General features: G+C 49.5%; 1 protein-coding gene and 1 long non-coding RNA gene across 2 annotated transcripts in view; both read left to right on the top strand.

Annotated features, from left to right (window-relative positions):
- Positions 1-12,974, top strand: part of LOC309449223 (T cell receptor alpha chain MC.7.G5-like) — a gene marked incomplete at its 5' end in the record, with an annotated part of 441,544 nt that overhangs the window by 224,381 nt on the left and 204,189 nt on the right. The gene's annotated exons all lie outside the window — the stretch shown is intronic.
- LOC309448888 lies at positions 3,322-12,822 on the top strand. The gene is made up of 3 exons (XR_014185874.1): positions 3,322-3,515; positions 12,415-12,532; positions 12,698-12,822. It is a non-coding gene; the product is annotated as an uncharacterized lncRNA (long non-coding RNA).

Genomic DNA, 12,974 nt, shown 5'->3' with positions numbered 1-12,974 from the left:
CATGAAAGCAAAGCAAAATAATGAATGAATTCCAAACTTCCTGCAGGCAGGAGGCTGATTAGCCATTTCCAGGAGAGCAGGCCTTCATCATGTGTGATGCTTAGTTCAGATTTAACATCCTCTCTTCCACCTTATTTCCCTCAGCTTTTATTACATTGCACAATGTCACGCAGTATGGAATATCCCTTTGGCCAGTTGTTGTCAGCTGTAGAGTGTGAGAGCAACATGAGAAACACAGGTGGCCTTGACGCTGTGTAAGCTCTGTTCAGGAATAGCTAAAACATCAGTGTGTTAACCACTGCAGATTGGGTCGTAAAACATTGCAGCTGCCAACACAGGCTGCTATGTAGGTGGTTAACTCCATCCCAGACAGGCCCAGTACAACTACTATAGTTGACCCGGCTTCAGGCAGGAGTGTTAAATTAAACCTTTCAGGGAGAAGGGAGAGTCCCCACTAGTCTTTTCTTGCTTGAATTCACTCCTCTTTAATCTGTCCAGGAACCCTGCCTGCAGCAGCAAGCTGTGGCCAGCAGTAGCCTCCCAGGCTCCTGGAAGGAGCCAGTCAACTGGACAAATAGGGATTCATGTTAATCCTCATCCTTCCAAAGCCAGGCTCTGAGTTTGTGTACATGGTTGGACAACCTTGTCGCATGTGCATGTACCTGGGTCTGCAAATTTACAAAAGTACATCACAGCATAAAATCTAACAAGACCACACACCATATATACAAAAGATGTCAAAAATACATAACCATGGTGTGTAGCTCTCCTTACTCCTCCTTTTACCACTTTTTTACCCACTGTCACGGCGGTACCCCGAGGTTAGTTTAAGGGACAACAGGGTCCAAAACATCTTTTATTAAACCGGTGAGAAACAGGGTTTTAACACTCCAAAAGTGACTTAAATACAGGTTCGAATATCAGTTGAGGAAAATTATTAAGGGGCAGCAACTAATACAACAGGCGGTCCACAGTGTGCATGCACGTGGCTTCACTCAAAACAATGCCAGAGCCGGCCCTGAGTCCCGGAGAAGTACACACTTGCCTAAACACAGTGTGGGATTATTTTTAAAGAGATACACGTACTTGTAGTGAGTACAGGAAGTGTACACTCGCAATTCTGCGAGGGTAAATTTATAATACACTCGCAATCCTGCGAGGGTTAATTTACTTACACGTGCAAATGTGCACAGAATATTACATGTGCTTATGTGGAAGCACAGGAGGAAATTACACTCGCGATTGTGCGAGGAAATAATTTATACACGTGCTCGTATTGAGCACGGAAAGTTACACATGCAAATGTGCACGGAAAGTACACGTGCTTGTATTAAGCACGGAAAGTAAGTGTGCAAATGTGCACGGAAAGTTACACATGCAAATGTGCACGGAAGGAAAATACACCTGCAATTCTGCAAGGATTAATTTTACACGTGCTTGTATTGACCACGGAAAGTTACACGTGCATATGTGCACGGAAAGTATAAATATACTCGCAATCCTGCGAGAAGTTTTACTCACACCCGTGGTGGCAGGGCAAGCGGAGTCTCCATCGCGGGGGGGGCGGCTCTCGGCGGCAGCATCTTGCTCGTGCTCCGAGAGACCCGTGACAATGGGTGGAGTCTCGACGAGAATCCCGTTTTTATACTGGCTGATCAGATCTGACTGTAGGCATTCTAGAAGCTTCTCTGCATCCCCACACTGGCTGTGGGTGCCCCTGAAGCCTCCAAACATCCCCCACACTGGCCGCAGGTGCCCAGCGGCTCAGTGGCTCCTCGGCACTCCCTTCTCCTAATGGCCCTGGCCAGGGTGCTCTGGGGCCAAACAAAAGAAGCTGTTAGCCTCAAGTAGCAGAGAGAGAGGGAGATGTGCCTACTCCTTCCATACGGAAGGAGGGAGGGGGAGAGAGGGGGGTTTGCATTCTGCCACACCCACCCCTATTACTTTTGTATCACTTGCATATTTCTCTCTGGAGTTCCACTTTTGAACTTGCAGCCAAAAGGGAAAGTGTCTTTTCCTCAACACTCCTCTAAAAAGCTGTTTCTGCAGGTCAGCAGGGACTTACCAATTCCAAGTTTCAGTTTTCCCCTATGTCCTCGTACATATCACCTGCAAAGATGTGAATGTGCCTGTGAGTCTTTCACAGAATCACAGGAAGGTTAAAGTTGGAGGGCACTTCCAGAGATCATCTGGTCAAGCCCACTACTCAAGGCCACCTAAAGCAGGTGTCTCAGGACCACACCCACACAGCTTGTGAATATTGCCAAGAATGGAGACCCAACAGCCTCTCTGGGCAACCTGTGCCAGTGCTCAGACACCCTCACAGTGAAAAGCTCTTTCCTGTTTTTCAAATGGATCCTCCCATATTTCAGCTTGCACATATTGCCCCTTGACCTGTCGTTGACCACCACTGCAAAGAGCCTGGCCCAGACATCCCTGCACCTTGCCTTCATAGGTTTCTACACCTTGATGAGACACCACTCATGGCCTTCTCTACTCCAGGTTCAATAGACCCAGCTCTCTCAGCATTTCCTCATCTAAGAGGTGCTCCAGTTCCATAACAATCTTTGTGTCCTTTCTCTACATTCTCTCTTCTATGCCTGAGCCTCTCTTGTCCTGGGGAGCCAAGAAGTGGAGCCAGTACTCCAGGTGTGACCTCAGCAGTGCTGAGTAGAGGAGGAGGATCCAGCTCCCTGGCCTGCTGGCAATACGTTGTCCAGTGCATCCCAGGCTACCGTTAGTCACCTTTGCTGCAAAAGGCACATTTCCAGACAAGTAGTTGTCCAAGAGAACCCTTGGGTCCTTTTCTGACACTGTGATTCCCAGCTGAGCAACTCCCAGCCTGGCCTGGTACATGGGCTTGTTACTCATCACATGCAGGACTTTGTTATTCCCCTTTTGTGAAAGTGCAGCAGGTTCCTATCAGTCCATTTCTCAGGCTGTGGAGGCCACTCGGGATGGCAGCACAGGCCACGGAGTGTCTTGAAGCCCGCGGGCGGGGGATGGGAGTGAGGCCAGGGCGGGCTGGGGTGCGAGGCACGGGGAGGGTCCTGCGAGGACACGCCGCGGCCCGACAGCCCGTCCCTGGCGCTGGGGCGGGGGCCGGCCGAGGCAGCGACCCCCTTCCGCAGGGCCGGGCAGCGCGACAAGGCGGGACAGCGCCGGAGCCGCGCTGGGAGCCGAGGGACAGGAGCCTTGTTCTGCCGGGGCACCGCGCTCCCCCTCTGCCGACGGCCCTGCCCCGCGGCCTCCCCGCACCGCCCCTTCTCCTGCCCCCAAGGGGCCGCGGCAGCGGGGGCCGGGCCGGCTGTGTCGGGGCGGACGGAGGCGTCGGCGCTGGCCCGGAGGGGCCGAGGCGGCGGGGCGGGCAGGAGCTGGCTGAGCGCGGCTCCGCTCGGCTCGTGTGCGGCTCCCGCAGGGTCCTTCGGCCCCGGTCGGCCCCTTTGCGCAGGGCGCGATGGTGCCCGGGCTGGGGCCGTGGCTCCTGGCCTTGTCCTTGGCCGCGGGGCCGGCAGGTGAGAGCCGGGCGGGGAGGACAGCGAGCCCGGGGCTGGGTCCAAGGCTGGAGCTGCCCGTCCCGGGGCTGCGGGGCTGCGGCTGCTCCCGCGCCCGGCGCGCTGTCTCCTGGCGCTCGCCTCCTTAGCGGGGAAGCGGAGGGCTGGAGAGCCCGATGCCGAGCGTTTCGGTGGGCGGCTCGGACCCAAGGGTCGGGGCAGGCGCGGCTCAGCCCCGGGGAGGGCAGGCAGGCGGTTGCCCGGGCGCGGGGCTTTGCCGGGAGATTGGGGTTTGGCAGCTGGCGCTGCACGGGGCGGCGGGCGCGCCCTGCCCGGCTGCCTGCGCTCTCCGTCCGCAGGGCTGTGGGCGCAGCAGAGGCTGGTGGAGGCCGGCGGAGGGCTGCGAGCGCCCGGGGACTCCGTGCTCCTCTCCTGCCGCGCATACGGCTTCACATTCGAGACTTATGAAGTTCGGTGGTACCGTCAGGCACCCGGTGGCAGCATCGAGTGGCTGTCCTACATCAACCATGATGCTTCACTTACTAAACTCGGGCAGTCAGTGGAGGGTCGAGCCACAGTGTCTCGTAACAATTCCCTCTCCGAGTCATCTTTGTCCCTGCATGTTCTGCACCCCCGGGACTCTGCCCGCTACTTCTGCACCCTTCTCACGGAGACAGGAAATCGAGTTGAGCTTTAACAAAAACCTCCTGCTTCCTTCCTTATCAAACTCTGCCACAGGCAGAATGTGACAGGGAATAAGGTTTTTTTTTAGGAAGCAGCACAGCAGCAAGCATCAAAGAGTAAAAATCTAAAAACAGAAAGCCAAAGAATAGAAAGCCAGATTTGAAATGGGTTTCTAACCATTATGTTGTTGAGGCAGCACCAAACCACCAAAACAAATGAGTTGAATTGTAGAACATCTTGTCCTCTGGGCAACTCCCCATCCCATGGCTGTGCTGGATCCCCTCCGCAAATGGTCTTGTTGGAGCAACCATTAAAAGCAAGATGAGGGAAAGGACTAAGTCTGTGTAGGCTCAGTGTGCAGTGGGCAGTGCTCCCCAAAATGGTGGCATCCATGGAGACAGTGACACTGTGTCAGGGTTCAGTCAATGTCCCATCATGTGGCCGTAGGGGGAGCTCTGGCATTCTTTTGAGTAGAACGAGCACAGAGAAGGGATTGTCCCTGCTCTGCTGAGCAGCCCCAACAGCCTGGTCCCCACTGAGTGTTGTGCACATGAGTTCTGGGGGAACAGCTGGTGGGCATGAGTCTACACATCTACCACGGACAATCAGTGCCAAGGATGCACAAGATTTCACATGCCATTTGCTGTTGAAGAGCATAGAAGGGATGTGAGCAGGAGAAACAGGTGGAGAAGTGTTCAAAATAAGGGGGCAAGTGGAGGAGTAGCGTGTTGGGCCAGAGTGAAGGAGAAGGGTGGGGTGTCGTGTCCAAATGAAATTGGGATCAGGATGGTCCCATCCAGGAGTAGCAGGTGAGCAGCACTAAGGGACAGGGGACGTCTGGAAGGACAGCTTGCCACCCCCAGAACTACCTCTCAAGTGCCAGCAGGTTCCTGCACTCTGTCTTCAGAGGAAGGTTGGGTTGGCTTGACAGCACCACGTCCCCTTTTGCCCACCAGAGGCTTTCCTGCCAAGCGAGTGCTCTGTTATTGCAGCCTGCAGGGTGAGGGACACCTGGGAGGGGCCCAACAGCTTCACCTTCTTCTGTTCTTCCAGTCCCCGCCTCTCTCCTTCACTGTTGACATAGAGTGGGGGAGGGACTAGGAGGGACAAGGACTGTCAGCAGTGACAGGTCCACAGACAGGGAAGATGTGGGCAGTGCTGTTCAGCAGGCAGAGAGAAGCTGGAAAGGGGCGAGAGAGAGCGCGTTTGGCCATGTGGACTGCCATGTGCATGGGGTTATTGCCCATGGTAGGTAAGTGAAAGGAAGGGTGATGGCACCCAGGAAGGGAACACATCCCTGTGGTCTGCACGGCTCTGTGGAGCTGTGCTGACCACTCCCAGCCTGACCTGTTTGCTGCCTTTGCCTTCCCACCCATCCCTACAGAGCACTCTGGGAACAGCCCTCCTCCTCTTCTGCTGTGACTTAGACACCTCCATCCAGCCTGGCTCTTCTGTGGTGTGGGGACATGCAGGGCACCTGCCTGCTGCACCTACATCTTGGGGTCTAATGGTTTGCACTTGAACTGGACACTGTCCTCATGGGGCATCTTGCAAAGACCATGTTGAGGATGGCAGCATAGGGCTCAAGCCCCGCTTGCCTTCAGGTGTCCTTGACTGTTCTGTGCTCATTGAGAACAGTTTCAGGGACAGGAGAGTGGGTTCCTCATCATCCCAGCTTGGCAAAGACAAAGGGATTTGTCCCCCATGGTGCAAAACCTTCCTGCTTCAAATGGAAAGGGGAGAGAAAGCTTCCTGATCTAACAGGAGAAAAAAAGGGAGGAAAACAAGGTGTCTCCTTCCTTGGGATCCCTGAATCCTGGTACCAGCTCTATTCCTCTTCCTGCTTTCATCAGCTGAATTCGAAGAGAAGGATTTAATTCTCCCACTTTTCCAGTCCCATCACAATGCCTCCAACAGCACTACTCTGACTTTGTTAATTCTTCCAGTGATCATGTCTTACTTTTTCTCACTGCAGCAGTGACTGGCCAGATGATCTTGGAGCAACACACCAGGAATCTGGCTGTGCGAGAGGGAGATGGAGTCACCTTCCAGTGCAGCATGAGTGGAGACAGTATGAGCAGCTACTACATGTTCTGGTACCGGCAGGGAGCACGTGGCACTCTGGACTGGATTTACCGGGAGGGCGATGCCTATGGAGAAGGTTTCAGGGATCGCTTTAAGGGATCAGTGGCGAGCTCCCAGAACAGATTCACACTGCAGATCCAGGCAGCAAAGCAAGGGGATGAAGCAGTGTATTACTGCGGTGCTAGGCTCACCCTGGAGCAGCTCTGCAACAGGTTCGACCTAAAACTGGCTGACGGAGAATGCAGACTTCTCAGCATTTCTTTATAAAAGCCACTAACCAGATGTTGGTGTCATGCAATTGCAGGTGCAGGAAACAGGTCTTTTGTGTGGTTGCAGTAAAAGGCAGTGAAGGGTAGTGTGGTGATGGGCTGAGACCATTTATGATGCAGGAGGATCTATTGTGGGAACTTGAGAGGCTGTATCATGTATTGCAGGCTAGTGCACTTTGCCTGGGCTCCTGTCTATTGTGACCCAGATTTTCCCCCATGGCTTGGTTTCCAAGCTCTAGGATCATGGTGCTATGGTAGGGTAGCTCACAGAAGTATTATAGTGGATATAGACAGACTGTTTAGGAAAGACAGGCTGGGAAAGTGAGGAGGGAGAGTTGCCCTTCCTGGGAAAGAGCAGCTGGAATGCACAGAGTTCGTCTTTGGGATGTATGATGAGTCAGCTGGTAGCCTATGGGTAGGTTTAGAGGGCAGATCAACATTGTGGCAGGTGGCTACTACACAGTGCCTGTCCAGGATCAAGAATTAGGTAATGCTTCTTCAAACAACTGGAAGGAGCTTCATGTTCACTGGCCCTGTCCACATGGGGTACGTGAATGGTGCCAATCTTGGCTGCTGGGTTTGTTTTCGCGGTTGAGACGGACAAACGACATGGACCAAATTATTTCAAGATGAAAGTAATAGGTGCCATTTATTGCTACAAGTGCATTTTTATACAATTCTACCAGTTCATGTGTCTTTTCACTATTGGTTACAAGTTACCGCACTAACATCTCATTGGTTAATTTTTCTATCATCCATGTTATTCTTCTATCCCCTTCTCTCTCACGGGTACATCTCCATACCTCCGGATACTCCTTTACTCCCATCCTTCTCAAGGGTAAATCTTAATATCTTCAAGGCTGATCTCTATTCCCATATTTTCTGTCAAGGATTCCACAGACCCGCTGCAGTTTCCCACAATTCCCCCTTTTTGTATTTGTGCTAAATATGCTGCCCTCATTGTCCGCTGCAGGGCCCTTTGCAGCAGAGAAATCATGCATGGCAACATTAGTAACACAACCACAACAATCATCAAAACGATCAGTCCTGTTTTCACTACTGATAACAACCATCCTGAAAGCCCCCAGCTACTAAACAATTTATTTAACCAATCCCATCCATCATCAACTTGTAACTTTTGAACGCCTTCTTTCAACAATTGTATGCTTTTATGAATTGACTCAGAATGATCTGACAAGTTCATACAGCACATACCATCAAAATCTTCACACCCGTGCCCTTGAGCTAATAACAAAAAATCTATTGCAGCTCTATTCTGCAGTGTAGCATGTCTTACAGAATCTACATCTAACAAAAGTCCACTTAAAGCCCTAGAAGTTCTGTTAGTTTGCTTAGCTAGCCAACATCCTAATTTTTCTAAAGTATTTAGAGCTTTAGCTGTGCCAACACCAGGTACAAGAGATCCTAAAACTCTTAACCTTGATCCCCAAAAATCTACTCTGTCATCACATTTTGACTTACATGCATGCAAAAAAAGTTTTTCCCGTGTTGCTTTTCCGTGATCGACTATCATGGATACATTGGGCATTAAGAGAGTTAATCGTCCCAAACTATATGGTCCTCCAACAGCATTAGAAGGAATTCCTGGCCAGGCTCTATCTCCACAGATCAAGAATACACCATACAGGAGTTTTCGGGGTCGCTGTCCCACATTGTTAACAACACCCCTTGGATTCTTCTGCGAGGCATTGCACCAACGAGTTTCATTTCTGTAGTCATCAAGGGTAGCATTAACATTTTGCAGTCTTATGCTTTAGCATATTGTCCTGGCACTTTTCACAAACCAGCTGGATACAAGCATTCATGGGCACAGATCCCAGCAATTCCAGTTCCTGTGGTTCAATGTCTATTTCCGGGAGACAGTTAATCCAAAGTGCCATGTTAGTATTATTACAGTTTGTTGCAATGCCTCTGCACCGACCACTATTTTGAAACAATTGTGTGATGCTGCTGTAGTCATCAAGGGGGATGCCAACCAAGCATGTGTGGAACGGGTTTTCCGGAGATGCCATAGCTACGCATATGGAGTCCTGGTCAGTCATGTTGGCTAAAGTACTCCACATGTTAGTCTTTGTCTGTGCGGGCATCCAAAACACAGCAGCTGCAACAATCATTGTCAGGAAGATAACACAGGTTTCACGTTTCGTGCCAGCAACCATTGCGGCCCTTGATCTGTAAAGACACAAGCATAACCTATCCCCCAGGTTATCAATTGATGTGGCCTTTTCCATTGACCATTAACTAGTGATTTGGCCATAACTAATGTAGGTTCTTTCTGATTTAGCATGGTTTTGGGTCACACTTGCAAGGTTTTTCTATCATCCATGTTATTCTTCTATCCCCTTCTCTCTCACGGGTACATCTCCGTACCTCCAGATATTCCTTTACTCCCATCCTTCTCAAGGGTAAATCTTAATATCTTCAGGGCTGATCTTTACTCCCATATTTTCTGTCAAGGATTCCACAGACCCGCTGCAGTTTCCCACAGTTAGTACGACCAATTAAGAAACCTTCTGCAGGGCATGGATGAAAATTTCATCAGAGTTAGAACTGGTGGTGGATGTGAAGGTGAGGGGCAGCCATGGCTGCAGTGATGATGCAGTGTTTGAGCTCAGGATCCGGAGAACAGAGAGCAATGCAAAAAGCAGGATCAAAGCCCTGGACTTCAGGAGAGCAGAATTCACACTTTTCCGGGAATTTCCAATGGAATATGATCTTAGACAGAGGAGGGGTCCAGGAGTGCTACTTGATTTTTGGAGGTCGCCTCCTTCAGGCTCAAGAAAGATTTCTCTTGAGGAAGTAGAATGTCAAGCAAAGCTGATGTGGGAGGGTTCTTCTTTGACTCATTCTTTGCAGGCAATACTGGCTTTCAGGATTTCCAGGTGTCTGACCCCATTCAGAGCGTCCCCAGCCAGGAAGACGTATGTCAGTGCAGGAGGATAATACCAAGGCATAGTTAACAAACCTGGAGAGACACAACTCTACAGGGACTCTTAGGGTGGCCCACCAGTGGCTGATATGACTGCGAGGTGACTCTCGGTAGTCGTTTACATTTCACAGTGATTGGGAGAGGTTTCTATGTACTGAAAGAAAGTAAAGGACAATTCTATTGTCAAGAGGGAGGATCTGAGGACCTTGGAGTCCTGGAGGCTTGTCTTGCTACTAGAGACTGAGGTGACTAAGGCATATTCAATACCTTTCTGCAGGTCCCACACCCCTTTCTACAATGTCCTGCATTTTCTGTACCCTTGTTGTCTGTTCAGGCCTCCTGGCATTTTTACCTGACTCCTCTCTCATTGGCTTGGGCTGTTCTTGAACTCAGCACTGCTGAGACTGTGGACTACTGCATCCACTGCTGTGCTCCCCAGCACAGGAGAGACATGAACCAGAGCAATTGCCATGACGGGCCATGATGACAAGGAAAGGAGCATCTGACATACAAGGAGAGCCTGAGAGAACTGAGTTGGTTTAGCCTACAAAAGAAAGTGCTGAGGGAGGATTTATCAGTGTGTTCATAAATGCCTGATGTGTGAAGCAAAGAAGATGGTGCCATAGTTTTCACAGTGTTACCCAGTCATAGAATATGTGACAACAAACACAAAATGAAATGCCATATAAAGGAAAAAAAAAGTATTTTTTTGATATGGAGATGATGATTGAAAACTGAACTGGACAAGATTGTGGGCAGCCCACCATGGTGGCTTGGTCCAAGATGATAACTCAAGCGCACACAACCACTCACTTACTGCATCTACAGTGCGACAGGAGACAAAAGCAAAAGGGTGAAGTGAGAATATCCCTGTGTTGAGATAAACACAGTTCAATAAGCAAAGCTAAAGCATTACATGAAAGCAAAGCAAAATAATGAATGAATTCCAAACTTCCTGCAGGCAGGAGGCTGATTAGCCATTTCCAGGAGAGCAGGCCTTCATCATGTGTGATGCCTTGTTCAGATTTAACATCTCTTCCACCTTATTTCCCTCAGCTTTTATTACATTGCACAATGTCACGCAGTATGGAATATCCCTTTGGCCAGTTGTTGTTCAGCTGTAGAGTGTGAGAGCAACATGAGAAACACAGGCGGCCTTGACGCTGTGTAAGCTCTGTTCAGGAATAGCTAAAACATCAGTGTGTTAACCACTGCAGATTGGGTCGTAAAACATTGCAGCTGCCAACACAGGCTGCTATGTAGGTTGTTAACTCCATCCCAGACAGACCCAGTACAACTACTATAGTTGACCCGGCTTCAGGCAGGAGTGTTAAATTAAACCTTTCCGGGAGAAGGGAGGGTCCCCACTAGTCTTTTCTTGCTTTAATTCCCTCCTCTTCAATCTGTCCAGGAACCCTGCCTGCAGCAGCAAGCTCTGGCCAGCAGTAGCCTCCCAGGCTCCTGGAAGGAGCCAGTCAACTGGACAAATAGGGATTCATGTTAATCCTCATCCTTCCAAAGCAAATGTCTGAGTTTAGGTACATGGTTGTACAACCTCATCACATGTGCATGTAACTGCGTCTGCAACTCTGCAAAAGAACAAGACATCATAAGATCGAACAGAATACCTCACACAGAGCAGATGCCACAAATACAGCTAACATAACGATAGTGAACAGCTCTCTTGTCTCCTCCTCGTGCTACTTTTTTACACACCCATATTACTTTTGTATCACTTGCGTATTTCTCTCAGGAGTTCCAGAGGCAGAAAACTTGTAGCCAAAAGGGAAAGTGTGTTTTCCTCAACACTCCTCTAAAACACTGTTTCTGCAGGTCATCAGGGGAATGGCAAAGCCCAACTTTCTGTTTTCCCCTTTGCCCTGGCACATATCACCTGCAAAGATGTCAATGTGCCTGTGAGTCTTTCACAGAATCACAGGAAGGCTGAAGTTGGAGGGCACTTCAGGAGATCATCTGACCCAAGACCCCGACTTAAGCAAGGCCACCTAAAGCTGGTGTTCCTGGACCACACCCACACAGCTTGTGAATATCTTCAAGCATGGAGATCCAACAATGTATCTATGTGAAATAAATAACTTACGCTTTTTCTATGGATAAACAACATTTAATCCAATTCCTTGTATTCCTTAAACACGTGTTCATTAGAGCATAAGCAAAACAGCGCTGAGTGCGCGGGGGACTCACTCCACCCAACACGCACACCTTTAAACAATAAGAAGTGTGCTTAAACACAGTAAGGTATTACATATTCATAATGACCCCAGGAACGCCTATATATATTCATAACCTTTCCCCACTTCTGATTAAAATGAGTCTCAGAGAACCATTTCCATAGACCCTCCCCTGTTGCGCCTGCGCAGTGCCACTTGGTGAATTTGAGGAGGGGTCTTTGGATGAAGCTCCTTCAGCTTCATCACAGTGAACTGTTTACCTTTGGCTCATTATGTTGAATTGACTGGGACCCAAGCTGCCAAGTTGAATGAAACCAGACTGGCGCCCCCTTTTGCTGTAAATCTTCGTTATCTTGTCTCCTCAAGTTCACAGCTAGGTGCAGTAAAATTTCTGATCTTGGCATTCAATGGGGTTCTGTTCTTCTTAACATAAAGCTCTAAACTAAGCATTTATTGTGTGGCTAAGCCTTAAAGTGTTAGTTCGTTAGCAGGCACCCATCATATGTTTAGTTAACCCTTAAAATGTTAGTTCCCTCTGTCAATATAACTTCATAAGCAAGTTTCATAACTTTTTACATAGAACTTAACCACCTTTTTCCAGGTTCAGAGCCCGTGCCTCATTTGGTTATATCTGTAAACATTAAACATCTTAGCACGAATCACAACTGCATTTTTCACATATGTAATGTGTGCCAAGGCTCTGATTCCCTTAGAGTGAAAAGCTGTTTCCTCATTTTCAGATGGATCATCCTGTGTTTCAGCTTGCACATATTGACCCTTGACCTCTTCCTGAGAACCCCTGAAAATAACTTGGCCCTGCCTACCCTGCACCCTCCCTTCATATGTTTCTACATATTGGTAAGACACCCCTCCCAGACCTTCACTTCTCCCGGGTTAACTGTCCCAGATGTCCTAGCATTCCCTTGTATTCCCTGGAGGTGCTCCAGTCCCATAATCATCTTTATGTCCTTTATCTACTCTCTCTCCTCTATCCCCGTGTCTCTCGTGTCTTGGGGTGTCAAGAAGTGGATCCAGTACTCCAGGCGTGACCTGAGCAGAGAGGAAGGATCAAGCTCCCTGACCTGCTGGCAATATGTTGTCCGGTGCACCCCAGGATACCATTATTCACCTTTTTCCACAAAGGGCACATTTCTGATCAAGTTGTTGTTCAGGAGAATCGTTGGGTCTTTTTCTAAAAATGTGATTCCCAGCTGAGCAGGTCCCAGCCTGGCCTGGTACATGGAGTTGTTTCTCCTCAGATGCAGGACTTTGCTCTTCCCCTTTTGTGAAAGTGCAGGAG

Source organism: Streptopelia decaocto, assembly GCF_964273445.1.
Source record: "Streptopelia decaocto genome assembly, chromosome: 22".
Taxonomy (NCBI): Eukaryota; Metazoa; Chordata; class Aves; order Columbiformes; family Columbidae; genus Streptopelia; species Streptopelia decaocto.
The sequence above is the reverse complement of the archived record's forward strand: the minus strand, read 5'-3'. Positions and strand labels throughout refer to the sequence as shown.